Below are 14,254 nucleotides of genomic sequence, written 5' to 3'. Positions count from 1 at the left end.
TGAAAGGAAAACTATACCATTTTCTTGGATAGCAAGACTCACTTTATGAAGATAGCAATTCTCAATCTGCAAGCTCACTGAAATACAAATAAAAGCCCTCTAAGGGATTTTTAGGGAACTTGGAAAGCTCATCCTAAAATTGCTATGGGAAAAGAAAAGGCCAAGAATATTAAAGAATAGGAGGAACTTCCTGTTAACAATCAATTGAAAGAAATTACAGGACACACTGATATTAGGATGGGGGACTACTTCTTCAAGACAACATACAACCATGTGCTATCAAGGAAAAGATAGATTTGAGTACATAAAAAGGCCATAGATTGGGACAAAATATTTGCAACCTATAGGGCCAAAAAAAAAAAAAAAAGTTAGGACTCAGAATATATACAGTATTCTTCTTATCCAATGAGAATAACCATTTTTTAAGGCAAAAGATATGAACAGTGAATTCACAGAAAAGGAAACCCAAATGACCAACCAACATATGAAAAGATGCTCAATAGTGAAGAAATGCAAATTAAAGCCAAAAATGAGACACCACTTCACACCCATCAGATTGGAAAAAATAAAGTCTGCAAACACCAGATGTTGCCAAGGATGTGTGAAAGTAGGAACTCATACATCACAGGTGGGAGTGTAAATTGGTACAACTATTCAAGAGGACAATTTGGCAATACTTTATAAAGTTGAAGGCGTGCTTTTCCTAAAACACAGCAGTTCCATATCCAGGTATAGTAACACCCCCCACTAATGTGAAATCATAATGCAATTAGCACTTGGCTCTCAGGCTCCACCCAGATTAGAGCCTGCGTGGGGGCAGGGAGAGGCAGGCAAGTGCTGATGTGAACTGTGGGTCTCCTGATCAGATCAAAGAAATGAATGCTAACCAGGAAATCCCAGCAATGGTCACTGGTGCCGCGGAAGTACCTCCTGGCCTCCAAGGCCCAGGATCCTTCCCAGAAGTAGGAAAAGCCCAAGCAGTGAACTACTCGGTGGTTCCGAAGTACACATGGGACTTGTACAGACAAGGGGAGCTTTAGGAGACTGAACTTAAGGTAACCTTACTGAGGCTTGTTGAAGGATGTGACTAATCCCAGGTGCTGGATACAATAGGAAGGGCAACTGTAGGAGGTTCTTATAAGGTCTTAGAAAAAACAGAGTAAGCCTGATTAAAAAAACAATGGGAAAAACAGGACGTGGGAGCAAGCACAATGTAGCTACTAGTGCAAATGAACTATCTGTTGAGTGTTTACCAAAAAATGTAGGATGAGGTTTAAGAATTGAAGTTTTAATTCCATATACATAGAGACGATTCATTATAGTCTCTAGTTCTCTATGGGCTACGTCTGCATGCATTTTCTCTGCAGTAAAAATAGCTAATTCTCTACTTAGGAATTGGCATGTTTCTTTGGGCCTTGACTTCTTTTTTTAGATATTGCAACAATTTGGCAATAAAGACGGTACACCTCAAGTGAGTCTAATGCTAGATTTGTGCCCACCTGTGATTATGTAAGAGAATCTGTTTGACAGAAAGTGTCCTTTTGACTCAGGTGGACTGGGTTGCCAGGGGGAATTTGAAACTCTCACTGCAAATTCTGAATTACTATTGAGCAAAACGCCTAATACAGGCTTGAAGTTCGCAGCTGATTCACCAATCCATGGAGCCTACCAGCAGGTGTCTTTCTTAAAAGCCTTATTTTACTCTGTCATGTTTGGAATGAGCATGGTTATAAAATGCTGCTTTGCAGTGGCCACAGAAAGGCTCAATTAAATCAAACTGGTATAAGGATTTTAGAAGAACCCTCCTTAAAATAATAAAAGGAGTATTGGTATCTCTGAAGATCAGGAAATTAATGGAAGAATGAACGGGGACAGCCATAAAGAAGGAATTAAGAAGCTCAAGACTCCTTTTTCCTGGTTCTCAAAGGCAGTTCATCCTTCTCTCCTTCACCTGTCTTGACTGGAACTGAGAAGGAGAAGGTGACTTTCTGGATGGATACTTCCCTGTGGCTTCAGGGTCTGAGGATAACTTCCCCCTCGAACAGGGAGAACTGCCGGCCTGGCCCGAATGTTCTGACGTGAACTCTACTTCCCAGCTTTCCCTAGATTCAACATGCAAAACATAGGGCAGCAGCAATGATGAACAGGAAGGATCAAGGAGTCTTGAGAATTTGGGTAAGAGACTGTCCTAGAATTAAGTATCCGGCTGGCAAATGGTTGCCATGATAACTCGACAGAAAGGGGAAATGAGAGTCCGGGCGACGAGACAGCGAGACGAAACTGGCTGGTGAGTCCTCCAAACCAACTTTTCAAGATCAGCCTCCTGCCTTCAGAGCTGCAAGGCCCCAGGCGCCTCTGAGTAGCTACCCAGGACTGTGGGGTGGGTCAGAGAGGGGAGGGAGGGCTCCGGGTGCCCTTTTCCTAGCTGATACTCTCCACCTTCACGGCCATTTCCCTGTGCTCTGCAGAGATGTGCAAAGAGGTACCGAAGCCCCCTCCGGCGCATTTTCAGTCCTCCAGGCCTCCGCAGGAAGGCGGACACTGGCTGCTTGCCTGGGGTGGTGACCCTGCATGGCTCTGCTTGACACAAGGCATGACGGGCAAAAGAGGAGCGCCCCCCAACCGAGCGCCCTGGCCTCAGGCATCGGTGACGATGCACGCCTTTCCTCGGGCCCCACAGGCCTGCCGTGAGGCACTGCTGGGGGCAGTTTCTGAAATCCGTCTGAAAAGGTGACCTGGGAGAAGCCTCTGGCTGCCCCTGGAAGAGTCCTTGCCGATTTTCATCTGTGATTCACTGAAGCAGTTTCTAGACCAATGGGCATGCACGCAGGGCCAGATGAGAAGACACCCTTCACCCCCTTCACGTCTTTGGTCCCCGTGTTGCTGAAATAAAGGCGCTAGTTAGAGACAGGTACGTGGGTGGTAAGGACATACAGTTCCTCTCCTGCTGGCTTTGGGACAAGATGGAGAAAGGTGCAGGCAGAGAAGATGAAGACGGCAGTGTTACCAAACCTCAGAAACTTGTCTTCATCCAACCTCCACCTCCTCCTGACCTGGCTTGTGTCTGCCATTTGTAAGCACTTTTTGTTTCACCCGGGCCCAGAAGCCCACACAATTGCGGGTATACCCGCCCCCCTTCCACCTGTTCGTTCCTCTGTGCGGTTCCCGAGCAGCACATGTCCCTCCCTCGTCCCCCAATGCTGCTAATCTGTTGGGAAAAGACCTGCCATATAGATTAAGGGCTACTTGGTTCTGTGCTCCAGGTATTTTTGAAGCGCCTGAGAGACCAGGCACCCGAGGTAGAGAATGTGTGCCGAGGGTGTGCCAGGCTATGGGCCAGGGTTTGAAGAAGAGAGACTTGGTAACATCGGGGACAATGACCAAACCGCCATCTAATAAACCACGAGCTGCAGATTTCTGAGGCACTGCAATGTCCAGACAGATGTGTGTAAGTCATCATAGAGTTCAGAGCAGACACAGCAATGAAGTTAATTTGTAGACCTGGCTGCAGTGCGGGATACGAAGTTGGGGCCGGGGTGACTGAGGCCGGGCTCACTCTCAGACACGAGCAACCCCCTGTGAACTGGACCCTAGACCCCTGGGGACCTGAACCAGACACGGCTCATCTTGGCCAGTTATTCACCAGACTTGCAAGATCCTGACTTTCCAGTTGTAAACTCACTGTCTCCATCTCTAACAGAACTATCTCTAATTTATTTATATATTCTTCTGTAACAAACTTGAAAAGTACACAAATTCTACAGTTTTGTCTTCAACAGGACAATTCCATAAACACTCAATAACAATGCTATATACCACCACATATACTTACCAATAGAGAATTACAGTATATGTGTCATGAGATTAGTCACCTATGATAATTAAAGGGCTAAAGAGGCATATTTTGTCATACAGAGAAACACCCAGGGAGCTACATATTTTAATGGAGTTTCCTCAAAACAGGGGCAAGAAGAAGGGGACAATGGGCCAACTATTCCATCAGCAATATGCAGGAAATAGAACTTCCTGGACTACACTTTCTTAAGTTATATATGCACATATCATTAACTGGGCTGACCAAAGGATAGGAAGGGTTACTTTAGAATTCTAACTTGTAGGGGTGCCTGGGTTGCTCAGTCGGTTAAGTGTCTGACCACGATTTCAGCGCAGGTCCTGATCTCACAGTTTGTGAGCTCCAGCCCTGCACTGGCTCTGGGCTGTCACTGCGGAGCCTGCTTGGGATTCTTTCTCCCCCTCTGCCCCTCCCCTGCTCAAGCTCTCTCTCAAAAGCTTAGAATTCTAACTTGTCATCAGTGGTAGTCAGGAGGATTAACTGAAAAATAAAAATGGAATGGAGATATTTATTAAAAGGGACTTGGGGCACCTGGGTGGCTCAGTCGGTTAAGCGTCTGACTTTGACTCAGGTCATGATCTCACAGTTCGTGGGTTCGAGCCCCGCGTCAGGCTCTGTGCTGACAGCTCAGAGCCTGGAGCCTGCTTCAGATTCTGTGTCTCCCTTTCTCTCTGACCCGCTGGTGCTCACGCTGTCTCTCTCAGATATAAATAAAACATTAAACATAAGTAAAAGGGATTGCTTTTCAATTCTTCTGATGGCACTGAAAAAGAAACAGGAAACCAAAGGAGTCTCTCTTTAATTATTCTTCAACTTTGATTTTGCTGTAGTTTGAATGTTTGTTTTGCATTAACGTATGTTACTTACAACACCTGTAAAGAACGCTGCAGAGAGGAGGCAGAGGAAGGCACAGGACGAGGGTCCGGGGCTTGACGCCCAGAGACCAGCAGAGCAGGGGGCCACATGGAGAAGGGCAGGAGGGTAAGAGGCAGCCGGGGCCGGTGGCGAGACCGCAGGAGCAGTATTCCCTGAGGCGGGAAGCGACCAAGTAGGGCATCCTGGCCCTGGGACCCTGCACTGAGAAGTCAGTCCCTCTAATGTCTGGCTTTGCAAACTGGTGGGGGCCTCACCCTGGGCGGGTGGTGGCAGCAGTGCAGGGGGGCGGGGGGCGGGCATAGTAAATCGTGTCTCCGCTCGTAAAATCTCAGCAGGCTCTATTTCTTAGCTCAGGACCTAGCAGAGAAGCAGCAGTTTGTACCCTGTGAAGGTTTACTAATTTTGGAGGTGTACGTAAGGGGCAGGGATCTGAAGGTGCTCTGGGTGCTGGTCTTCTCGCCCTCCTGCAGCCTAGCTGGCCCCGTACTCCCGAGGAACCAACGGACACTCCACCGACCTTGCCAGCCCTACTCTTCCTGCCCAGACATTCTCCTGAGGACCCCCCGCCCCCACCCAGTGCATAGCCCCGGTACGACTACTGGCTCCTCTCCATAGCAACTGTTGCCCTGGGGACGGGGCAGTTAGCCCCACCACCCAGGGCACTGCCGCTGCAGCCACACCTCCCAGAGGCACCGCGGACAAGCCCTGCCGATCGTGTGCCCACAGTGGTGGCAGGGGTAGTCTTTGCAGACAGCTGGGCTGAGGGCCAGTTCTGCCCACCGGAGCACCCATAGGAGTGGTGCAGCCACAACAGGAGGGTACATGGTGCTACTGGGTGCCAAACACCTTGTACGTAAGGCCAGGAGATGTAGCAGACCTGATGCACAGTAACAAACACAGTCAGACAACGTGAAGAGGCAGAGGAGTATGATCCAAAAGAGAAAGACAAAACCCCAGATAAGAAGTGAAACAAAATGGAGATGACCTATCTACCTGATAAAGAGTTCAAAGTAATGGTCACAAAGATGCTCACTGGATGAGAGACTCTTAAAAATACATGAACTCAGTGAGCACTTCAGCAAAGAGAAAATATAAAAAAAGAACCAGTCAAAGCTGACGAATACAATGACTTAATGAAAAACATACTAGAGGGAATCAACAGCAGGTTAGAGAATGCAAAAGAACAGATGAGTGAGCTGGAAGACAGGGAAATGGAAAGCACTCAACCTGAAGAGTAAAAATTTTTAAAAAATGAGGAGAGATTGGGGCGCCTGGGTGGCTTAGTCGGTTAAGCGTCCGACTTTCGCTTAGGTCATGATCTCGCGGTTCGTGGGATCGAGCCCCGCGTCGGGCTCTGTGCTGACTGCCAGCTCGGAGCCTGGAGCCTGTTTCAGTCTGTGACTCCCTCTCTCTCTGACCCTCCCCTGCTCACGCTGTCTCTCTCTCTCTCTTTCTCCTAGAAATAAATAAAACATTTAAAAAAAAAAAATGAGGAGAGATTAAGGGATCTCTCGGACACCAAGTGTACTAATGTTTGCATTATAAGGGTCCCAGAAGATGAGAAAAGGGTAGAAAACTTAAAAGAAAGGATAGCTGAAAACCTCCTTAACCTGGGAAAGGAAACAGACATCTAGGTTTCAGGAAGCAAAGGGAGCCCTAATCAAGATGAACCCAAGAAGATCAGAACTGAAGGAAAAAGAGTTTCCCTGCACAAAGTTAGAGGAGTTGATCACCACTAAACCAATCTTTAAAAAAAATTTTTTTTTAAATTTTTGAGAGAGAGACAGCGTGAGCAGGGGAGGGTCAGAGAGAGAGGGAGACAGAGAATTTTAAGCAGGCTTCAGGCTCTGAGCTGTCAGCACAGAGCCCAACACGGGGCTCAAACCCACAAACTGTGAGATCATGACCTGAGCTGAAGTCGGACCCTTAACTGTCTGAGCCCTAAACCAACCTTAAAAGAAATATTAAAGGGACTTCCTTAAGTAAAATGAAAAGGCCCAAACTAGAAGAAAATTAAGAAAAAACTTCACTGGTTACAGCAAACTTACTGGCAGGAGACCAATCACTTATGAAGCTAGTACTAACGTTAAAAGATAAAAGTAGAATTAATTACATCTACAAAAATTAGACAAGGCCCTCAAAGATGTAAAATAGGACATAAACATATAACATGGAGAAGGAGTAAAAATGAAGTTCTAACACATTCTAAAAGACTCAAGTGACCATCAGCTTCATACAAACTGCTATATACTTAGGATGTTATTTATGAATCTCATGATAATCACAAATCAAAAACCTATAATACACACAAAAAGAGAAAGCCAAGCATAACATTCAAGAAAGTCATCAATCACAAGGCAAGAGCAAGAAAGCAGCAGTGAGGTACTAGAAAAACAACCAGAAGCTGGCGGGCTCAGCTGGTCCAGCATGTGACTCCTGAGCTCAGCATTGTGAGTCTGAGTCCCATGCTGGGTGTAAAGATTACTTAAAATCTCAAAAAATAGGAAATTAAAAAAAAATGCCTGGAGGCAAATGAAAATAGAAACACTACGGTTCTAAATATTTGAGATATAGTAAAAGTAGTTTTAAGGGTGAAGTTTATAATGACAGAGGCCTACCTCAAAAATAGAAAGATCTTAAATAAAAAATCTAAACATACACCTAAAGAAATCAGAAAAAGAACAAGCCAGAGGTGACTTGGTGGCTCAGTTAAGCCTCTAACTTCAGCTTAGGTTATGATCTCTCACAGCTCATGGGTTTGAGCCCCAGGTTGAGCATGAGCCTGCTTTGAATTCTTGTCTCCCTCTCTCTCTGCTTCTCCCTCATTCACACACTCTCTCTCTCTCTCCAAAATAAATAAAACCCAAAGCTAGAAGAAGGAACGAATGAGTACATACCAGAAATAGAAACTAAAACAGAATAGATCAATAAGGCTAAGAGCTGGTTCTTTGAAAAAGATAAAATTGATAAAACATTAGCTAGGCTAATCAAGAAATGAGAGAGGACTCATGAATAAAATCAGAAAAGAGAATTTACAACTGATATCACCAGAACACAAGGATTATGAGAATCTACTGTGGAAAATTACATGACCACAAAATGCATAACCTAGAAGAAATGGATAAATTCCTAGAAACATAGACTCTTCTAAGACTGAATCAGGAAGACACAGAAAATCTGAACACGCTAATTACTGTAATGAAACTTAATCAGTGATTAAAAAAAACAAAATTAAATTAAAAAAAACAAAAGTCCAGGAACAGATGGCTTCACAGGAGAATGCTGTGAAACACTTAAAGGACAGTAAATCCCTCTTACAAAAAATTGGTAAGAAAGAATGCTTCAAAGACACTGAAAAAAAAAAAAGACAATTATAGACTGATATCCCTAATGAATATACATGCAGAAATCATCATCAAAACAAATATAAGTTAAAAGCATCATCCATCATGATCAAGTGGGAATTATTCTATGGATGCAAGGATGGTTCAATATCCACAACTCCATCAATGCCATACACCATATTAACAAAATGAGGAAGACAGACCATAGGATCATCGCAATAGGTGCAGAAAAAGCATTTGACAAAATTCAATATTCCCGTATGTGATAAAAACTCAACAAAATGGGTATAGTGGGAACATACCTCAATGTAGTAAAGGCCATATATGACAAATCCACAACTAACATCATGCTCAATGGTGAAAGCTAAAAGCTTTTCCTCTAAGATAAGGAACAAGACAAGCACATTGGCTTTCACCACCCCCCATTGTTTTTACATTTGTATATGGTCTCATTCATTGTTAAATATCATAGTATTACTGAGACAAGAGAATGAGAAAATGTGTTTGTCGTTCACATTAAACCTCAACTAAAATTGTCAGTAAGATAGTTTTGTTATTTTTAACACCCAGTAAATCATATACATCCAGATGTTGGCTTGTTTTTCCTGGTTGGCTACTGGTCCTTTCATTTAAGGATGGGCTTCTTGGTCCTCTCACCTGACCCAATTCTTGTATCACTCTCTCCCTCTCCCTACCCTGGGCAAAGGCCCAAGCCAAGCCAGAAGCTACACAAGTTGAGGACCACTGTTCCTTGTCATAGTAATGGGTCTAGGGACAGACCCAGGACACAAGTTAGGCCAGTGAGACTCTTCTTCACTATTTTTTCTGGAGCTTTGAGGAAAAGACCATCACCTATTTCTTCTTTTAAGGATGAGGAAAGGAAAAGGTAGAGTGTTGGACTGTTGCAGAAAGAGTCTGAGAATGAAGGTCACACAGGAGAAAGCAGATCCAAATGGTCATGGGAAACACAGAGTCACCAGACAGTGGACTTCTCAATCCCACCTGGACAACTGGGACCCCATCTCTTGTAATTCCCAGTTACTGAAACAACAATATTGTTTTAAACAAGCTAGCATAATTTATTCTGCAAAGGCTAGCATTACCCTGGTGTCGAAGTGAGATAAAGACAAAACATTACAGGATATCCTTGATGAACAGAGATGCAAAAACCCTCAAATATCAGCAAGCTGAATTCATTAATACATTAAAAGAATCACTCACCTGACTTTATTCCAGGGATGCAAGGCTATGCCAACATCCACCAATTAATCAACATGATTTGCCACATTAGCAAAATGAAGGATAAAAACCTTCAACATGATTTGCCACATTAGCAAATGAAGGATATAGAAAAAGCATTTGACAAAATAAACTTCTGTTCATGATAAAACAGAGGGAACATACTTCAAACTAATAAAGACCATTTATGACAAATCCACAGCTAACATCATACTCAAGGTAAAGATTAAAAAAAAAGAAAGAAAAAGAATAGCTTTCCCTCTAAGATCAGGAATAAGGCAAGAATGTCCACTGCCTCACTACTTTTATTGAACATAGTACCCAGAGTCCCCGCCAAAGCAATTAGACAAAGAAACAAAAACACAAAAAAAAATCCGATGCACAGCAAAGGAAACAATCCATAAAACTAATAGGCAACCAACAGAATGGGAAAAGATAGTTGCAAATGACGTATCAGATAAAGGGTTAGTATCCAAAATCTATAAGGAACTCACCAAACTCCACACTTGAAAAACAATCCAGTGAAGAAATGGGCAGAAGACATGAACAGACACTTATCCAAAGAGGACATCCAGATGGCCAACAGACACATGAAATGATGCTCAGTATCCCTCCTCATCAGGGAAATACAAATCAAAACCACACTGAGATACCACCTCACACCGGTCAGAGTGGCTAAAATGAGCAAATCAGAGAACTCTAGATGCTGGCGAGGATGTGGAGAAACGGGCACCCTCCTCCACTGTTGGTGGGAATGTAACAGGTGTGGCCCCTCTGGAAAACAGTGTGGAGGTTCCTCAAAAAATAAACACTAGAACTCCGCTAGGACCCAGCAATAGCACTGCTAGGAATTTACCCAATGGATACATGGGTGCTGAGGCATAGGAGCACATGGACCCCAATGTTCATAGCAGCACTCTCAACAATAGCTAAAACATGAAAAAAGCCTAAGTGTCCATCCACAGACGAATGGATCAAGAAGATGTGGTTTATCTATACGATGGAATACTCCATGGCAATGAGAAAGAACGAAATCTGGCCACGTGTAGCAACGTGGATGGACCTTGAGGGTGTTATGCTGAGCGAAATAAGTCAGGCAGAAAAGGACAAATATCATATGTTTGCATGTACAGGAGGATTAGGAGGACCTTAATGGAGGACCATGGAGGAGAAGAAGGGGGGAAATAGTGGGGGAGAGGGAGAGAGGCAAACCATGAGAGACTCTTGAATGCTGAGAACAAACTGAGGACTGATGGGTGTTGAGGGGAGGAGGGGTGATGTGCATGGAGGAGGGCACTTGTGGGGATGAGCACTGGGTGTTATATGGAAACCAACTTGACCATCAACTATTTGTAAAAACAAAACAAAACAAAAACATCCAAATTGGTAAGGAGGAAGTAACAGTCACTATAGATGACAAGATATTATATACAGAAAATCCTAAAGACTTCACCACAAACCCATTAGACTAATAGATGAGTTCAGTAAAGTAGCATGATATAAAATTGTTGCATTTCTATACATTAATAATGAGCTAGCAGAAAGAGACATTAAGAAAACAATCCCATTTACAACTGCATCAAAATGAATATCTAGGAAGAAATTTCCTTTTACATGTTTGTTCATGTTTGAGAGGGAAAGAGAGAATCCCAAGCCGGCTCCATGCTGTCAGCACAGAGCCCGATACGGGGCTCAGACCCACAAACTGACATCATAAGCTGAGCTGAAATCAGGAGTTGGAAACTTAATCAACTAAGCCACCCAGGTACCCCCATCCCTAGGAAGAAATTTAAACAAAGAGGTGAAAGACCTGTACTTTGAAAACTGTGACACACTGATAAAGGAATTGAATACATATTGTTAACATGTCTATATTACCCAAAGCAATCTTCAGATTCAGTACAATCCCTATCAAAATACCAACAGTATTTTTTTTTTACAGAATTAGAAAAATAATCCTAAAATGTGTATGGAACTACAGACGACCCTGAATAACCGAAGCAACGTCGAGAAAGACCAGCAAAGCTGCAAGTGTCCTAATGTCCGGCCTGAAGATACACTATGGAGATGGAGTAATCAGGACAGTATGCTACTGCCACGAAAAAAGACACATAGATCAACGTGACCAAGGTGAGAGCCCAGAAACAAACCCACATTTCTATGGTCAATTAATGTAAGACAAAGGGGACAAGAATATACAAGGAGGAAAAGACAGTCTCTTCAGTGAATGGTCCTGGGGAAACTGGACCACTTTCTAACACTATATGCAAAAATAAACTCAAAATGGATTAAAGACCTAAATATAAGTCCCCAAACCATAAAACTACTGGAAGAAAACACAGGCAATTATCTCTTGGATATCAGCCTCAGCAATATTTTTCTGGATCTGTCTCCAAGGTAAGGGAAAGAAAACCAAAATAAACAGCTAGGACTACATCAAACTAAAAAGGTTTTGCAGGGGAGCCTGGGTGGCTCAGTCAGTTAAGTGTCCAACTTCTGCTCAGGTCATGATCTCATGGTCCCTGGGTTCAAGTCCTGCATCGGGCTCTGTGCTGACAGCTCAAAGCCTGGAACCTGCTTCAAATTCTGTGTCTCCCTCTCTCTCTCCCCCAGTAGTGCCTGGTCTCTCTCAAAAATAAACATTAAAAAGTTAAAAAGAAAAAAAAAAAGCTTTTGCAAAGTGAAGGAAACCATCAACACAATAAAAAGGCAACCTACCAAACGGGAGAAGATATGTGTAGAAGGATATATTTGATAAAGAGTTACTATCTAAAATATATAAAGCACTCATAACAACTCTAAAACAAAAACTCTGTAAATAATCCAATTAAAAAATTGGCAATATCTAAACAGACATTTTTCCAGATAAGACATAAAGATGGCCAGGAGATACAGGAAAAGATGCTGAACATCACTCATCTTCTGAGAAATCAAAACCACAATCAGGTGTTACCTCAAGCCAGTCAGAAAGGCTCGTATCAAAAATGCAAGAAAGAACAAGTGTGAGTGAGGAAGTAGAGAAAAGAGGACCCTCGGGCACTGTTGGTGGGATTATAAATTGCCATAATCTGGCCATTATGGAAAACAATATAGACGGTCCTCAAAAAATTACAAAAAAATCATATACAGTCCAGTAATTCCACTTCTGGGTTTTTACTCAAAGAAAAAGAAAACACTAATGTGAAAAGATATATGAACCCCTATGTTTACTGCAGCAGTATTTACAATAGGGAAGCAACCTAAATGTCCATCAGTAGAAGACTGGATAAAGAAGACGTGGTGTAGAATAATGTAATGACAATGTTACTAAGCCTTAAAACGTATTAAAATCTTGCCATTCATGAAAACACGGATGGGCCTAGATGGTACCATGATAAGTGAAGTAAATCAGATTGAGAAAGACAAATATCACATGGTTGCATTTATATGAAGAATCTAAACAGGAAAACAAAATATCAAAACAAACATACAAATGGTAAGAATCAGACTCACAAAGACAAAGAACAAATTGGTCGTCACCAAAGGGGAGGGATGTAAGGGAAAAGGCAAAATAGGTGAAAGGGATTGAGAGGTACAAACTTCCAGCTACAAAATAAGTAAGTCCTAGAGATAAAAAGTCTCTCTGCCTCTACAGGCAACAGATTTGATCATATTTTAAGAACTTTGTATGCGGACAGATGTACCTGCACTTACTGTGGGGAGAGCCTTGTCTAACGTACAGAACTGGTGAATCACTAAGTTGTACACCCGAAACTAAGGCAGCATAAGGCAACCATATTACAGTTAAAAAATTGGTGATTTCATTTTCTTGTTTTGGGATTTATGTAGCAAGTGTACTACTTATATGATCAAAGGAAAACTCTTCTTAAAGAAGTCTTTCCATAAATGATGTAAAATCTAATTACAGGGACACCTGGGTTAAGCATCTGACTTCAGCTCACGTCATGATCTCACAGTTTGTGGTTAGACCCGTGTCAGGCTCTGTGCTGACAGCTCAGAGCCTGGAGCCTTGTCTTCGGACTCTGTGACTCCCTCTCTCTCTCTGCCCCTCCTCCACTCACACTCAGTCTCTGTCTCTCAAAAATGAATAAATGTTTGAAAAAAGAATAGGGGCGCCTGGGTGGCTTAGTTGGGTAAGCATCCAGCTTTGGCTCAGGTCATGATCTCGCGGTTCGTGGGTTCAAGCCCCGCGTCAGGCTCTGTGCTGACAGCTCTGAGCCTGGATCCTGTGTCAGATTCTGTGTCTCCCTCTCTCTCTGCCCCTCCCCTGACTCCTCTTCTCTTTCTCTTGCTCTGTCTCTCTCTCTCTCTCAAAAATAAACATTAAATTTTAAAAAAAAATCTAATTATAAAAATAACACCTAGAAGGTCATACTAGTAATAAAGTAGCACAGCTCACTATAATGGCAGCTACAATACTAGAGAGAATACTGGGACTACTAAATAGAGATGGCTTCTAGACAGTTGGCCAACATGGTGAGAATGACATGATCTGGGGATTAGATACAAGGTTAGGTATCTTCTGTACCACTTTTCTGTGTGACTGCAGTGAGTTACTTACTCTGGACCTCAATTTTCTAATGTTTAAAACACAGATGAACCCGTGTAACCTGTGGGTGAGCAATGAACATGGCACCATCTGGGAAGCACCCAGGAGGGCGCTGGACACAGAGAGAGCCCCTCACCTCCCCGGCATACGGGTGCCTTCACACCCTCATGTCCCTGTAGTAAGAATTTGTTAAAAAAAAAAAAAAAAAAAAAAAAGGAAAAATCTTGCTCTGGAGTGAAAATGAAACCGATAAAATAATCTTACCCTTAGCAGTAAATTATGATTTTGAGAAAAATGTATCTTATGTACAGAGATCACTACACTGAGTTTTCAAAAGAAACCAAAAAGTCATCAAGGTAATCAGAGGACTGAAAAAAAGACAACTGCCTTTTT

The 14,254-nt window shown here is 42.9% G+C and overlaps 1 protein-coding gene and 1 long non-coding RNA gene across 5 annotated transcripts in view; one reads left to right on the top strand and one right to left on the bottom strand.

Moving 5' to 3' along the window:
• ZC3H12C (zinc finger CCCH-type containing 12C) overlaps positions 1–14,254 on the bottom strand; it is an 87,006-nt gene that overhangs the window by 17,257 nt on the left and 55,495 nt on the right. The window lies entirely within an intron of this gene.
• Positions 1–14,254, top strand: part of LOC120229931 — a 48,501-nt gene that overhangs the window by 7,323 nt on the left and 26,924 nt on the right. For both annotated transcript variants that reach the window (XR_005527877.1, XR_005527878.1), the window contains exon 6: positions 11,255–11,442. This is a non-coding gene — a long non-coding RNA (uncharacterized LOC120229931). The remainder of the gene's footprint in view (positions 1–11,254; positions 11,443–14,254) is intronic.

Source organism: Hyaena hyaena, unplaced genomic scaffold (assembly GCF_003009895.1).
Source record: "Hyaena hyaena isolate Hyena2069 unplaced genomic scaffold, ASM300989v1 scaffold_36, whole genome shotgun sequence".
In the NCBI taxonomy this organism is placed as follows: Eukaryota; Metazoa; Chordata; class Mammalia; order Carnivora; family Hyaenidae; genus Hyaena; species Hyaena hyaena.
The sequence above is the reverse complement of the archived record's forward strand: the minus strand, read 5'-3'. Positions and strand labels throughout refer to the sequence as shown.